The 15,377-nt window shown below is 39.3% G+C and overlaps 1 long non-coding RNA gene across 1 annotated transcript; it reads left to right on the top strand.

Moving 5' to 3' along the window:
- Positions 1-1,796: 1,796 nt before the first annotated feature.
- Positions 1,797-15,107, top strand: LOC140000677 (uncharacterized). The gene is made up of 3 exons (XR_011805802.1): positions 1,797-1,885; positions 10,170-10,269; positions 14,935-15,107. It is a non-coding gene; the product is annotated as an uncharacterized lncRNA (long non-coding RNA).
- The last annotated feature ends 270 nt before the right edge of the window (positions 15,108-15,377 follow it).

Here is a 15,377-nt window from a genome sequence, read left to right as displayed (position 1 = left end):
ATGACTCACCCTTTTCCTTCTTATAGCAAATAAAATATATAGCATTTAAGAACTTGAATTGCCTTGGGGCTTAAGCCTTCTGCTTACTGAAGTTTTCCAAAGGAAAGTGTAATATGATCTATCTTATTTTATGGCATTATAATAAGCTGGATTTTCAGTTATTTTAGGGAATACACAAGTCTTGACAATCAGAAATAATGATTATTTGACATCAGAGCATTTCATTTATCTCCATACTTTAAATCTCACAGCATTTATGAGGCTGTTTATATAGATATTTCCTATCAGCAAAGTCAAAATAGAAAAGACTGGAGATTTTGAAATAAAACATTTTACTTCATTTTATTTTACTAGCAAGTAAAATAAACCTGCAAGGTAGATTGGACTGATGCTAGAGTAAAATGTTAGGAAGACAATGCATTTTAATGGTGTTTTAATTGTTCGTCCATTTGGGGAATTTATTTGAAATTCTGCCTCTGTCTATCCAGGCAGCTCTACTTACTACTAAATGTGAATAGTTATAATAATCCAGCAATCGTCTTTTTTGGCCATAGGAGATTGTCCTGGAAGGCTATTCCTGAACTGCAGTTAACCATGAAATAGATCCTTTGTCCAGAAAGATGAACTTCACACTTGAATTGCTGACAGGTCACAACCTGCCCAGTTTCCAAACATTTCATAACAAAAGTAAGATGTTGTACAAGAGCTGTGTGCAAAATTGTTGGTATATGTTTTATATTCAATGCTTATGGGCTGTGCTACCACTGAGAAACTGACCTCAAAAGAGGAGATCTCAAAAAAGCCAATTGTTAACTTAATGACATGTGCTTTACATGCCAGTGCAGGAGCAGCGTCTATGGCTCTGGGCACTCTTCATTAAAATTCCTCTGTGAAAGCAGAGGTAAGGGGATTTCCTTCTGAAGGAACTGGTGCTTTGATGAATAGTGCTTATCATTCATGTCAACAGCAGCTCATCCTGAAGGATCAGGTGAAGAGGATTTTTTTTCCTTTAGTTTGTACTTTACATCTAATGCCAGGGTTTTTTAAACATCCGGAATTAAACTACCTACAAGCTCCCAGCAAACTTTTACTTCCTCTTTTTCTGCTTTATCTAAAACCCCAGAGCAAATGCTGATGGGGAATGTGCTAGTTCATTTCAAAATACCCTTTTTCAAGGAAATGTCTATAATTGCTGAGAAGCTATTTCCAGTTATGACTCTTTCTGTTCTTATCAAAGGCAATCCGAGATGCAAACAAAAACAATAGGTTTTGGCTCTAGATTGGTAATAGTAGCAACATCAGTCTGCCTATTGAGTCCTGTGTCATAGACCTGTGGGATCTCAATAACATGCCAGGGTTCAGCATCGTGATCCATCTGCCAAACCCAGAGAGGTGCATGGGGGCACCACTTTCATGAAGTATGCATATGTGAAGAAGCCCATGGTTATGGTGCTGTTGATTTAGTGTTGCTCATAGCTTTCACTGCTTATGAAGTTTAAGTGGAATGGATGCAGCAGCTCCCCAGGCTCCACAGTGAAGATCCTGGGAACTTTGTCAGGATTAAATGTGTTTTATTCTGAAATATAGAGTCAGATTGATACAAAAGACTACTCCTTCATTCAGTTTTTATATTCCTGGATCAGGCCCTTAAATTCTCTGTTCCTCCTCGTGAGTGGTTTCTGCAATGCCACTTGAAGTCTATCACTTTTTGTGAGGTTTAATTTCCAGTGCCAGAACTGGAAAAAAAATCTGTGTCAAACTGAACTTTATTTTTTTCATTTTCTCCCAGCACAACAGAAAGTTTTGAGAAAACGGGCCTTCCTGAAGATGGTTACTACTGTTCCCTTCTTTTATTTGGGTCTGTAACTGCTGATACTAATCATAGGTGAATATACCTCTTCCTTATTTTATGCAAACTGCATGACATAGAATTAAGCAAACAGGCTGTAATAATATATGTGTAGGTTTCTAAATCAAGCATAGATAGACATGGTAATTTAAGTCATAAAATAGTGGATATGTTATATTTTATTTTTAGTACTTAGGTGGTGTTTTCCTAGCCTTCTATGAAAACCCTTGCTGTCTGTGCCATTTGTAGGTAAGATTACCTAACAGTATCCATTTTAAGACCTTGATGATTATTGTATATCTTTGTAGATATTGTAGATTGTAGATTATATTGTATTATAATATTGTAGGTTATTGTATATATTGTAGATATTGTATATCTGCAGAGTGCAGTTAATTTTTGCATTCTCTTCGCCACTTCTCCTAGCAGTTCAGGTATTACTTTTATGTTAGTTATGTACGTGTGTATGTAGTAGAGACTGGAGTCAAAGGATGGGAGATGTGATTTTTTATTATTTTTTTTTTAGTATTATTTGCTAGGCAAATATTGGGAGCTCTAAAGAATGGTTCAGTAGGGTGTATACGTGTGAGTCTCCAACTGTTCCTGTGTAATAGGATCATTTCCTGAACAGGAATGTGCTTAGTATTATTTAGTCATAAATTATCAGTGCATGTAAATCATGCTTTTGTCATGATTTTAGCATATGAAATCAAATTGCTTTCTCTTACCTAGGAACAGTTATTGATTATCTTTGGCCTGGCTTAGGTAGTATGTTGGCTAGCCAACCAGAAAGGTGTGTTCAGTTTTTAAATCCTGTTTAATAATTACAAGATCTACTAAAGATTGATGAGTTTATTGCCATAAATTAGAAACATTCATTCATAGGTCAAAATAAATGTTAGGACTAATATGATGTTTGAAGGTGTTACATTGCACTAAATTCTAAATGATGTTTCAAATCCTAGTGTCTGACCATATTTAAAACTTTTATCTTCAAGGTTACACATGTTGTAACATAGATACAAATGCTGCAATCAAGGAGAAGGCTGGTCTACACACTATTTGTCTTTTCTTAGCTGAAAGTAGATTTAGAGTAGATTCAGATAAGCTGGAGCAGATTTCTGCTTGGGTGTTCTTTTTCACATAGGGATTGTGTTGATTCCACCTGACCTAGAACTGTTTTAAATAAGCAAAACTAATTCAAAACAGCTATAAATCCACATGAGGAAAACTATGAAATCAGTATGGCTAAACAAACAGTTTTCCTTGTATAGAATTGTAAAGAGAGTGGAGCATACAGACCTTTTGTTGCCAATTTTTAGAAGCATGAAGGCAAAGCACTGAGAACCAGGCTGACTATACACAAAGATGTTTCCTTGCTCCTGTGAAGTGTTTCCTCTCTGAGTTTGTGTATATACGCCATACTTGCATACAGTACATACTACTGTGTTCTTATGTGAGAGAGCTAAGTCACTTTACCAGGAGTGAAAAATTCATCATATTTCAGACTAATTCAAATAAGGCATGTAAGGGTTTGGAAAGCTTCATTTTAAAATTAAATAAAAGTACCAAAATTTGGAAAGAGGCACAAATGCTTTAAGTCTCGTCTTAGGAAAATATAATATTTTGAATCTTATCAGAAATATTTTGTAGTTCCAAGGATGAAAAGCCCAGACAAGCTCTGGATTGTTTCCTCCTACAGTAAATAGAGAATGACCAGGAAACACATTGCAGAACAAAGTTTCAGATCTGTACTGCGTAGGTATACCAGGCTATTTAGCATAGTAGGATTTAATTTTAAATACAAGCTGGTAAGAAGATTATTTTCTCAGTAGTACTGTCACAGATGCATAATGAGACCTTCTGCTGGCTAAAAGAAGCAAAAATACATTTGACTGTTTGCCTGCAGCTCTATCACTTGCTTTCAAATTGCCAGGTATTGAAACTGCATAGGTGAAAGTGGGTGAGCAGAACCTTTTGATTTCACTGGGTTAGTGAGGATGCATCATTGCTTTTGTGTCAAAGCTTATGTTTTATGTAAATGCTTACCAGATCTTTTACTGAGCCTGTGCACAGGGGGGAGAGGTAGCATTCAGACTGAAAAAACAGACAAAGTTTTAATTGCCTTAGTATAAGAGCATGAAACTTGGGAACCAAAAGAATAAGAAAAGAAGGATCTTTGTGATTGGTGTCATGGAATCAGATACATGAAGAAAGAAGTGGAAAACAGGAGGAAAACTTTAATACTAACAGTTTCACACTTTTTCTTATTAAATGAGAAAGCGTGTCTTTCTATTTCCTTTCTTTTCTATGTCATGTCTGTTTTTAATATTATTTTATAGAGCAAAACTATCAGTTTTCTTTCTTTAATAGCAATGGGTTATTTTCTAATCTGTTTTTTTTTTTTTTTTTTTTTTTTTAAGGAAAATATAATCACAATTTTTGTCTATGCAAGTAAATTTTGATTGTGTTGACAATTTTCAGCCAGAGGTTAAAGTCACAAAGATACTAAATGCATGGAAGTTACATTAACGAGCAGTTAGATGTAGCTAGAGACTATTTCACTGTCCCCTCCACACCCCGTACTACCTCTTGCTAAGAAAGGAGAGGCTTCAGGCTTTGCTAGATACCAGAGGACACACCTGTGATAAGACATCAATCCCCAAACAAAATTCTTCATTTTTTCTTTTTACAGAACTTTTTCTGAAGGAACAAAAACTACACTAGTAAAGTTATTCATATGTGTAGCCTACTCGCCATGTTTTTTTCAGACCTTTGTATATGAAATTTGTTATCTTTTGTGTTATTGGCAAACAAATGCATCAGTGAAAAATTATACATTTAGAAAGGAGCATGGGATCAGTCCTGTAAGAGATTCTTAAATTACAGACTGTTTACACAATGATTTCAAATATCAAACCGTATGTTCTTATGTTAATGTGCATTGGTATATATAGTTCAAACTGCCATCCATTTTGACTACTTAAAACTTGCTTTACAGTGACACTGAGGAATGTCATGACATGCACTGCTTCTACCAATGATCTTACATCAGCATATCACAGTTTATTCATATATTCACCAATGCACATGAATGTACATCTAATATTTAGCGACCTTTATTAGTCTTGTGTACCACTTTGATTTTTTTTTTTTTGGGGGGGGGGGAGAGGGTGGTGGGGGAGGGATTTCATTTTTTAATTGAGATTTTCACTTTATAACAAGACATATGTTCAAGTCATTTGGTACACAAAGACATTTTGTTAAGAGTTGTTTACTCCTAGTTCACAAAGCAATTGGCCTAAAGAAAAATCAAATAATTATAAATATCACTGATGATGTTTGTATGCTCAAAGTGAAAGTTAATGATGCCTGATCACAATTCTGTGAGTCTTGTTCAGAATAATAAGCAGAGAAAATCTGCTCGGAAAATGTCTGTGTTGCTGTTGAAACAGAAGCTAATTTTAACATTGTGGAGATAATATTTTTATTTTATTTTATTTTCTGCTGTGTGACTGTTGACTCCAAAATATCTTCATAAAGTTACCCTGGCTTTAGAACTGTGATCACCTTTGTGTTAAGACATTGTCTGTTTCCATTCCCAGTGGTATCAGTTCTATGATATTTAGGGGTTTACACTGGGATAACTTATGCAATTGCTGGCCCTAGTTATCCAAACTGTATTTCTTAGGGATGTTGCTTTCTTTGTAAGTACATTGGCAAAACTGATATTGTGTGATCTTCTCAGTCTTAGTTCATTCTGGTCTGTTAATGTAAGATGAAGTTAATGACCATATACATTAGGTGTGAAGCTGTAACGCATGTAGCTGAGACCTGTGTGCATTTCCTGCTGCATGGGACTGCTGTATGACCAAACTAAGCTGCCAAAGTTTATAAAGTCTTAGATTGTCAAAACCACGTCTGCCACGAATAGTTGGATTTCTCCATGTACCGGCCACCACCTTGTCTCACACAAAGATTAAAGAAGTAACTTTATCACAGATTTGACACATGTTCAGCACTCATGTATGAGCGGGTTATAACAGTTTCCATATTTATTTTTGCAGAAGTTACTATTGGCTATGTTATTCCATTCAGAACACTGTTCAAAACTGAGAGGCTATGTCCACATGCTAAGCTGACATGTGCCATGGAGATAAACCATCCTAATGGGATTATTGCAGACTTCTGTTGTTCCAGTTATAAATACAAAATACCTATGACACTTCTACCTGTGCAAAACTCCATGGTCTTACTATTGTACCTGAGTTACAATTGTACCATTGTAAGAGGAATCCCTGACAAAGTTCTAGTGCAGATTCTGAGAACAGTTTCTCAACACCAGGACTTTGCTGCACCACAGGCAATTAGTACTTTGTGCCACACACGCTTCACCATGAGTCAAACTTCTTTCATCTTTCACAAGGAAATCACTGCTGGGTCAGGAATCGCAAGCCACCAAATCCTATTCTTGTGCTGAAATAGTGTCAGCAATATACCACATCAAAATGTTTCATACTGACACCTGTAAATATAGAATGGAGGAATCCTACTTGTCTGGTTTTGCCCTTTGCTAAGGGACAGTGTATTCTGTCTTCCTTCTCTGAACTATTTCAGGTTCTTCACTTCCTCTTTTCTCTTGAAGTTTTTTTTTCTTCACATGTGCGTGTGTGTGTGTGTGTGTGTGTGTGTGTGTGTTTTTCCAGTGAGGAAGGAGGATAGCAAAGGCAAAGCTGAGAGGTTTGTTCCAGTTCAAGGATGGCCCTGGAGGAGTAATATGCTTTCAGTTTATGAAGCTTTGTTATTTTCAAGCTTCATCTGCAGACTTACTTTTTTGTGCCATGCAATGTCAGCAGGTGAAGAAAAACCTTGACATAACATGGTTGTGAGAGCTCCTACAGGCTCAGCCTGCTGTTTTGCACAAAATTATTATCAACAGTGGCATTTGCAACTACGTTGTCTGATGCCTTTGAGTCAGTATTTTGAAAATGGTATGCAGGTGTAATGCTGAGGAAAGGTGCAGATGTGAGATGAAATTTCTATTGTAGACCCTTCCCCAAAAGCATCCATGCTAATGGATTGGGGGATTCTGATCATCTTCCACAGGAGCCAGCATCTGTAATGGGGCTAGAGGAGGAAAAGAACTGATAGGAGGTGCAGCTGAGCAACAGAGGGTTACATGCATGGAACAAATATAGTGCAGCTACAATCATTATCTTAACATTGGTCGTTGGTTCCCCTGCTAACTGTCACTAGTGGTAAAAAAAACTCGTTTACAAGTGAGTCCTGTTCATTCTTTTTTTTTTTTTTTTCCACAAGAATCTTACACCACCTCTTTTTTTTTTTTTTTTTTTTTTTTTTTTTTCATCCTTATCACAAGTCTTGCAAGAAAACAAGAGCTACTTTCTCAAGTTCTGGCTGCTACAATCAAGAGGCAGGAGACTAAACACACTTTTACACATTTGTAAGGTTTTAGCTATTTGCTGTCCTCAGACTCTTTTTTTTTTTTTTTTTTTTTTTTTCTTTCTTACAGAAAATGGATTCGCTAAAAAATACCCGAACTAGAAATAAACTAATTGTAGCTCAGTGCTTATTACCCTGCTCCTTTCTACACAATCTTTGTGATATCAGGAGATTGGTTACTGAATAGCTCATTCTTCTAGCTCTCCCTTCTCATTCTTTTCATGTTTAGCTGCTTTAATATCTCACCTTTCCTTACTGAGGATGAAGGATAGCTGGCAGAGTCTATTGAGGAAACATCAGGGAAAGGCCACTTGGCTTTTTCAGTATGTGATGTGGAGAGCCTCAGGGCTGCTATACTCAGTTAGCCTTATTTGCTTGTGGCCCCACTGCATGTGTACTGTTTGTCTAGGGCTACAAAATGAGTGTGAGATGCATATGCAGATTCATATGTATCACAGAGGTGGTACATGTCTGTATTCTGTGAGCACATGCTCCTGCCCTGGAAAGCTAATCTCAGGACAATGGGGGATGGAAGCCCCTTCCTGCACTCTTTGTTAACACCCAGGTTTGGCTCTTGCATCATTCTTTTGAGCAATGGTAGGTAGAGCATGTGATGGGAGTTTCTCATTTGGTGTTTGTATTTACTGTATCCTGGATTGGCTCCAAAATATTGAAAGGCTGGAATGCTTGTTATGGATATTTACATGCCCATGCTTGGATATTTTTCAGTCTGTTCCTGTTGAAGGTGAATAGTCAGGGCTAGCAAATAGTTTTCTACGTGCCTGGAAGTAAGCTCATTATTATTATTATTATTTTGGCTACAACTTGTAGTTCAGCAGCAGAGTTACAACTAAAAACACGCTTTAGTTACAACACGCTTTAGTTACAGCTAAAAACATGCAAATATGTTAGAAGTAAATTCCATTAAAGTTAAAACTAGTACAATATGTGGGTCTAGAATGCAAAGCTAATTTATTTGAAAGTTATTTTCAAACCTGTTTTAAAGTCAAGTGAATGACACATTGGTGGAATGAGCACCACATCTTGCTTGCTCTGTAATTAGTTATGTAAGTTCTCCATTATAGACGTACAAAAAGGTGCTTGCCTACTTGGATACATACATGCTATCAGTACCACTGGTCTCCAAACTCCCACTGATTGTACAGTTAGGACAACATTTGAGAAGCACAGTGTTTGATCTCAGGCAAATATGCAATCTGTCAACCTCTGTTCCTCCTCAGATTCCATGCTCATTAACTATTTGCAAAAGCTTCCAAATTTGCATGTAAACTCAATAGTCACTGTGGAAAATCACAGCTGAGTCACCCTGAATATATTTGTACTTGGGGACAAATGTTTTTAAAATCCTCCAGAAAAATAATAGTGCTAAAACTTTCTGATGATTACAGCAGCTACCACAGTCTTGGAAGTGCAAAGTAGCAGGAGTGTCTGCCTGAGAAAATGAACATTAATGCTTATAATGCAATTATTATCCATAGTTGAACAAATTGGAAAGCATTGTAAGAAAAATAGCTAATAGATTTTTAAACACTTTTAATCAATTTCAAGGCGATTCTTTTAAGCAGCATCTTAGAGAAAGTCTTACCACGGTACCTCCTGTGAAGTTCCATTATTTCTTTCATGGTTGTGTAGACAATATTTTCGCTGATATCTCTATCTCAGGAGCAGCAGTTAAGTGATTTTTCACTCTGTGTTTTTAAGTGTCCCATAAATTTTTACTTAGATACTGTGACCCTATAATGAGAGCTGCTTCAGATATTTGAAGTGCGCAAACACAGTCCTTAAGCCGGGCTTTGATCTCCTTTGTTTGTAAACCAAACAGATATATTCTATAAGGAGAGGTGGACAGAGCTCTTGAAAAGGAGTAGCTGAGAATTTTATAATTTCATGATTGATATTTCAAAGAAAATAATATGGTGCTCTCTACTTCTAGAAGGCTTTCACAGGCTGTCTGAACGTGACAAAATAGGTTTGGTTTATATTTAAAAATCATGAAAATCTAGATTGCTAAAAGGTACTAGACACACTTTGAAGTGTACTGCTTGCACAAAAAATATGGTTCTGATATTTCCAAACAAAAAAAAAAAAAATCCTTTATCTTTCATTATCTAATTCCCTTTATCTTTCATTGGTAAAGCAGGTATTCTGGTCTGAAAACAGAGGTTAGTAATTTGTATAGGAAATTTCAGTCTAATGCACATTTAAACCTGAAAACAGCAGTGATTTTCATGTATAGCATTTCATTTCAGAACTTCACTGACACGTAAGCTGTTTAAGAACATATTTCAGAGGATGATTTTTTTTTTTTTACTGAATCATTTTGAAAATTTAGATTTTGCTGGTGGATATATCAGTTACAAGGAGATTTAAAAGGTGGTGTCTAAATTTTTTCTGTTCTCTGACTACTGATACACTAGTGTTATGATGAAAGATTAACCATAACTAGAGGTGAAGAAAAAGGATCAAGAGTGGAAATTTTCATTTAATAACTTTTTTTTGGATCTGATTTTTCTACATTGATACATACAGCGTGGAACTTATATACTTCTCATCAAAGTTTCCCTGGATGTGAACATAACTAAGGAGAAAACCTTGCCATGAAGAATTCATATAGACAGACAAGATAACTAAAGTCTACACTCTACAGACAAAGCACAGAAGCATGAAGAATTTATATAGAAGTTAAATAGCTGTATTAGCATAAAACTGAGCTCAAGCCATCAAGACCTACCTTTCAGCAGGTTTCTGAATGCTTTTATCTTCAGAAACAATTCCCCAGGGTGGAAGATTTGGTTTAAAAGTGTGTAAATGACATTATGTTGTTGTTTAACCACAGCAGGCAACTCGGCACCACACACCTCCCCAGGTGGAATGGGGCAGAGAATCAGAAATGTGAAGCTTGCAGAACTCATGGATTGATATGGACAACTTGCAAGGTAAAGCAAAAGCTGTGCATGCAAGCAAAGCAAAACAACGAATCCACTCACTGCTTCCCACCAGTAGGCAGGTGTCCAGCCACTCCCAGGAAAGCAGGGCCCATCATGCTGAACAGTTTATTGAAAGACAAACACCATTACCCCAAATGCATTACCCCCTTCCTCCTTCTTTACCCCACCTGTTTGTGCTGATTACAGCACCACACGGTGTAGGACACCCCTGTCCTGGCTGTGTCTTTTCCCAGCTCCTGGGGCACTCCCAGCCTCCTCGCTGGCAGGACAGCACAAGGAGCTGAAGGCTCTGTGTGAGTACTGCTCTGCAACAGCTAAATACATCATTGTGTTATCACCTCTCTTTTAATCAAAAATCCAAAACACAACATGGGATGAGCCTCTATAAAGAAAATTAATTCTATCCCAGTAAAAATCAAAACACAGTACAAGACAGATTATTTGGGGAATTGCCAGCTCTGTAAGTGATACAAATTCTGGTCAGAGATAACATGTTCTTGTAGCATTATCATAATATGACTGTGGATGCATTGAGCAGTCTGAAAGTGCCTTTGGGCAATGGGCTTTCTTCAAGGAGTATTCAGATGATTCAATACCAAGTAAGACCATGATCCAGGACACAGAATTAAGCAGTCTGAGTAAAGATAGCTAAATGAGAGGTGTCAGGAAAGACTCATCTTACGGTAATGGATACGTCAATAAACATGTGCAGAAGTAAGAAGTGAAGGAAGAGGAACACCTGGGAAGTGAAATTTATAGTGGCTGTGAGGGAGCGTACTGATGGAGCTGAAAGGAAGAACCACAGATGGGATGACAAATAATGTACTAAGGCAGTGTGCTGTGAGAGAGCAGACAAAAGCCCTAAAGCCTCTGTGGTCCTCATGGTAAGTATTCACAAAAGGCAATGACAGAAAACAGTTACTGGCATTGCAGTGGGACAACAGAGCCTCCCTAATAACAACAGTGATCCATTAAATCGCTATAGTCAATCTGGGATATATATTATCAAAGTCAGTGAGAGTGAGGGCAGGGAGAGTGTGAGAAAATGTGGCATAGAAAGGCCTAAGGAAACAAGGGCTACCTATGATTAAGAAAATTAAGATGCAATTCAATAAACGAAAACTGAAGTTAGATGGAAACAAGTACACCACAGCAGTGGTACAAGCAAGAATCTGAAGTTGAATTTTAAGGCAATTATATTTGAAGAAATGTGAAAAGTAGATGACTGCAAGGAGTTAGCTGTAAAGTGGTTTACACAAAAGTGGTTTCTGCAACAAATGCCTAAGTGGAGATGTGATCCTACTTACAAGGAAGTGTGATGAGGTTCTTTCAAGGAGGTGTGATGACCTGTGGAGAATGGAGATGAAGGAACATAAGTTTCCTACGAAGACAGTTTGGAGAAATAAGGTAGCTTGTGTGGCATGTTGCTCACCTGGATGGTATGGGCCCTGAAAGTGAAACCATCAGGGGTAGTCAACAGCACTCGCTAGAGGCAATCTCCTGATAAATTTTCTTAGAGATTAGAAAACGCAGCTGATTAGTGAACCTACCAGGGGTGGTGCCCCGCTAGACCTTCTCTTCACAAACAGAGAAGGACTGGTGGAGGATGTGATTGTCGGGAACAGTCTTGGGCAGAGTGACCACGAAATGGTGGAGTTCACTATTCTTGGCGGGGCCAGGAAGGGAACCAGTAAAACCACTGTATTGGACTTTCGGAGGGCTGACTTTGGGCTGCTCAGGACACTAGTTGGTGGAGTCCCATGGGAGGCGGTTCTGAAGGGCAGAGGGGTCCAGAAAGGCTGGGCGCTCTTTAAGAGGCAAATCCTAATGGCGCAGGAGCGGTCTGTCCCCATGTGCCCAAAGATGAGCCAGCGGGGAAGAAGACCAGCCTGGCTCAACAGAGAATTGTGGCTTGAGCTTAGGAGAAAAAAGAGGGTTTATAATCTTTGGAAAATTGGGCAGGCCACTAAGGAGGACTATAAGGATGTAGCGAGGCTGTTCAGGGACAAGATTAGGAAGGCCAAAGCTCATCTGGAGCTCAATCTGGCTACTGCTGTTAAAGATAACAAAAAACGCTTTTATAAATACATCAACACAAAAAGGAGGACTAGGGAGAATCTCCATCCTTTACTGGATGCGGGGGGAAACTTAGTTACAAGAGATGAGGAAAAGGCGGAGGTGCTTAATGCCTTCTTTGCCTCAGTCTTTAGCGGCAAAACCGGTTGCTCTCTGGATACCCAGTACCCAGAACTGGTGGAAGGGGACGGGGAGCAGGATGTGGCCCTCACCATCCACGAAGAACTGTTTGGTGACCTGCTACGGCACTTGGATGTCCACAAATCGATGGGGCCGGATGGGATCCACCCAAGGGTACTGAGAGAACTGGCAGAGGAGCTGGCCAAGCCCCTATCCATCATTTATCAGCAGTCCTGGCTATCGGGGGAGGTCCCAGCTGACTGGCGACTAGCAAATGTGACGCCCATCTACAAGAAGGGCCGGAGGGCAGACCCGGGGAACTACAGGCCGGTCAGTTTGACCTCAGTACCAGGGAAGCTCATGGAGCAGATCCTCTTGGGAGTCATCATGCGGCACTTGAAGGGGAAGCAGGCGATCAGGCCCAGCCAGCATGGGTTTATGGAAGGCAGGTCCTGCTTGACGAACCTGATCTCCTTCTACGACAAAGTGACGCGCTGGGTGGATGAGGGAAAGGCTGTGGATGTGGTCTACCTTGACTTCAGCAAGGCTTTTGACACCGTCTCCCACAGCATTCTCCTCAAGAAACTGGCTGCTCTTGGCTTGGACTGGCGCACGCTTCGTTGGGTTAGAAACTGGCTGGATAGCTGGGCCCAAAGAGTTGTGGTGAATGGAGCCAAGTCCAGTTGGAGGCCAGTCACTAGTGGCGTCCCCCAGGGCTCGGTGCTGGGGCCGGTCCTCTTTAACATCTTCATCAATGATCTGGATGACGGCATTGAGTGCACCCTCAGTAAGTTTGCAGATGACACCAAGCTAGGTGCGTGTGTCGATCTGCTCGAGGGTAGGAAGGCTCTGCAAGAGGATCTGGATAGGCTGCACCGATGGGCTGAGGTCAACTGTATGAAGTTCAACAAGGCCAAGTGCCGGGTCCTGCACCTGGGGTGCAATAACCCCAAGCAGAACTACAGGCTGGGAGAGGAATGGTTGGAGAGCTGCCAAGCAGAGAAGAACCTGGGAGTGATGGTGGACAGTCGGCTGAATATGAGCCAGCAGTGTGCTCAGGTGGCCAAGAAGGCCAACGGCATCCTGGCTTGTATCAGAAACACTGTGACCAGCAGGGCTAGGGAGGTGATCGTCCCCCTGTACTCGGCTCTGGTGAGGCCGCACCTCGAGTACTGTGTTCAGTTTTGGGCCCCTCGCTACAAGAAGGACATCGAGGTGCTTGAGCGGGTCCAAAGAAGGGCGACGAAGCTGGTGAGGGGCCTGGAGAGCAAGTCCTATGAGGAGCGGCTGAAGGAGCTGGGCTTGTTCAGCCTAGAGAAGAGGAGGCTCAAGGGTGACCTTATTGCTCTGTATAAGTACATTAAAGGAGGCTGTAGAGAGGTGGGGGTTGGCCTGTTCTCCCATGTGCCTGGTGACAGGACGAGGGGGAATGGGCTAAAGTTATGCCAGGGGAGTTTTAGGTTAGATGTTAGGAAGAATTTCTTTACTGAAAGGGTTGTGAGGCACTGGAACGGGCTGCCCAGGGAGGTGGTGGAGTCACCATCCCTGGAAGTCTTCAAAAGACGTTTAGATGTAGAGCTTAGGGATATGGTTTAGTGGGGACTGTTAGTGTTAGGTTAGAGGTTGGACTCGATGATCTTGAGGTCTCTTCCAACCTAGAAATTCTGTGATTCTGTGAAAATAACCAATTACAGGGAATGGAAGATAAACTTTTGTTTTCTTCAAGGCATAGGGTATTGCAGTTTAATCAAGGAAGCTTAACCAGATGAACTGTTTCTACCATAAATTTGCCTCAGGTTACTAAATGGTAAGAGGCACAAAAAGGGCTTACCTCAAAGGAAGGCTATGAAGATTAATGAGTGTATGCTTATATTGTGCTTTGCCCATACTGTAAATGCTTTCTAGAGAGGAAGATTTTGAAGTAACGCAAGTAGAGACTCTAGAGCAGGAGCTGACAGATGCAAAGGCTTGGTCTAAATTTAGGCACAGTGGGGTAAACTGAAAACAAGAATATTCTGCGTTTGATTGGAGCACTAATAGGAAAAACAAAACAAAATAAAACAAAACAAACAAAAAGACAGATTTAGGAAGTACAAACATTGTACAGTGAGAAAAACTGAGTGCTTTTTAGCACTTTAAGCATCAGTTTGGGAAGGAGTTAAGGCTCTCATGAAGACCATTAAAACCCTAAAAACTAGTAAAGGGTAAAATGCAGCACCCAAATCAGTGAGTGTGCTTCCCCTTCCTTGGAGTTCTATGAGAGATGAGATGATGTGGTTTTTCAGCCACCAATCTGTTTATTTCCATTTTATTTTATTTTATTTTATTTTATTTTATTTTATTTTATTTTATTTTATTTTATTTTATTATTTTATTTTATTTTATTTTATTTTATTTTATTTTATTTTATTTTATTTTATTTTATGGCAAATACACGGAGTTGATTTTCTCTTGTAGGAGAGGACAGATTGCCTTTGCATCTGAAGATCTGCCTGGCATGGAAGCAGACTCAGAAGGGAATGTAATAAAGACATGATGCCATCACTGTGAAAATTACTGCTCTGTGGTCTGTAGTTTATTTGCTGGATTTCTTGCTCCTTCACCTCCCAAAAATCCATTCATGTATAACATTAAACAAGTAAGTAATGAAGATAATCAGAATTTCTGGCTCTACGTAAGGCAGCCTATTTTTTTTTATTTTTTTTTATTTTTTTGGGAGGGGGTGGAAGGGAGAGGAGGACAGTCTCCTTTTACTAGAGAATGAAGAATCTAAGAATATTATTATTCGAATACCAGTCAAAAATGACATGGGGAAGTTACTTTTCATAAGAACAAACCTATGAATGCTGGAGTCTTTAAAACAGACTCTATGAGTTAAGTTTCTAGTTGCATTGAATTTT

Source organism: Anas platyrhynchos, chromosome Z, assembly GCF_047663525.1.
Source record: "Anas platyrhynchos isolate ZD024472 breed Pekin duck chromosome Z, IASCAAS_PekinDuck_T2T, whole genome shotgun sequence".
Lineage (NCBI taxonomy): Eukaryota > Metazoa > Chordata > Aves > Anseriformes > Anatidae > Anas > Anas platyrhynchos.
The sequence above is the reverse complement of the archived record's forward strand: the minus strand, read 5'-3'. Positions and strand labels throughout refer to the sequence as shown.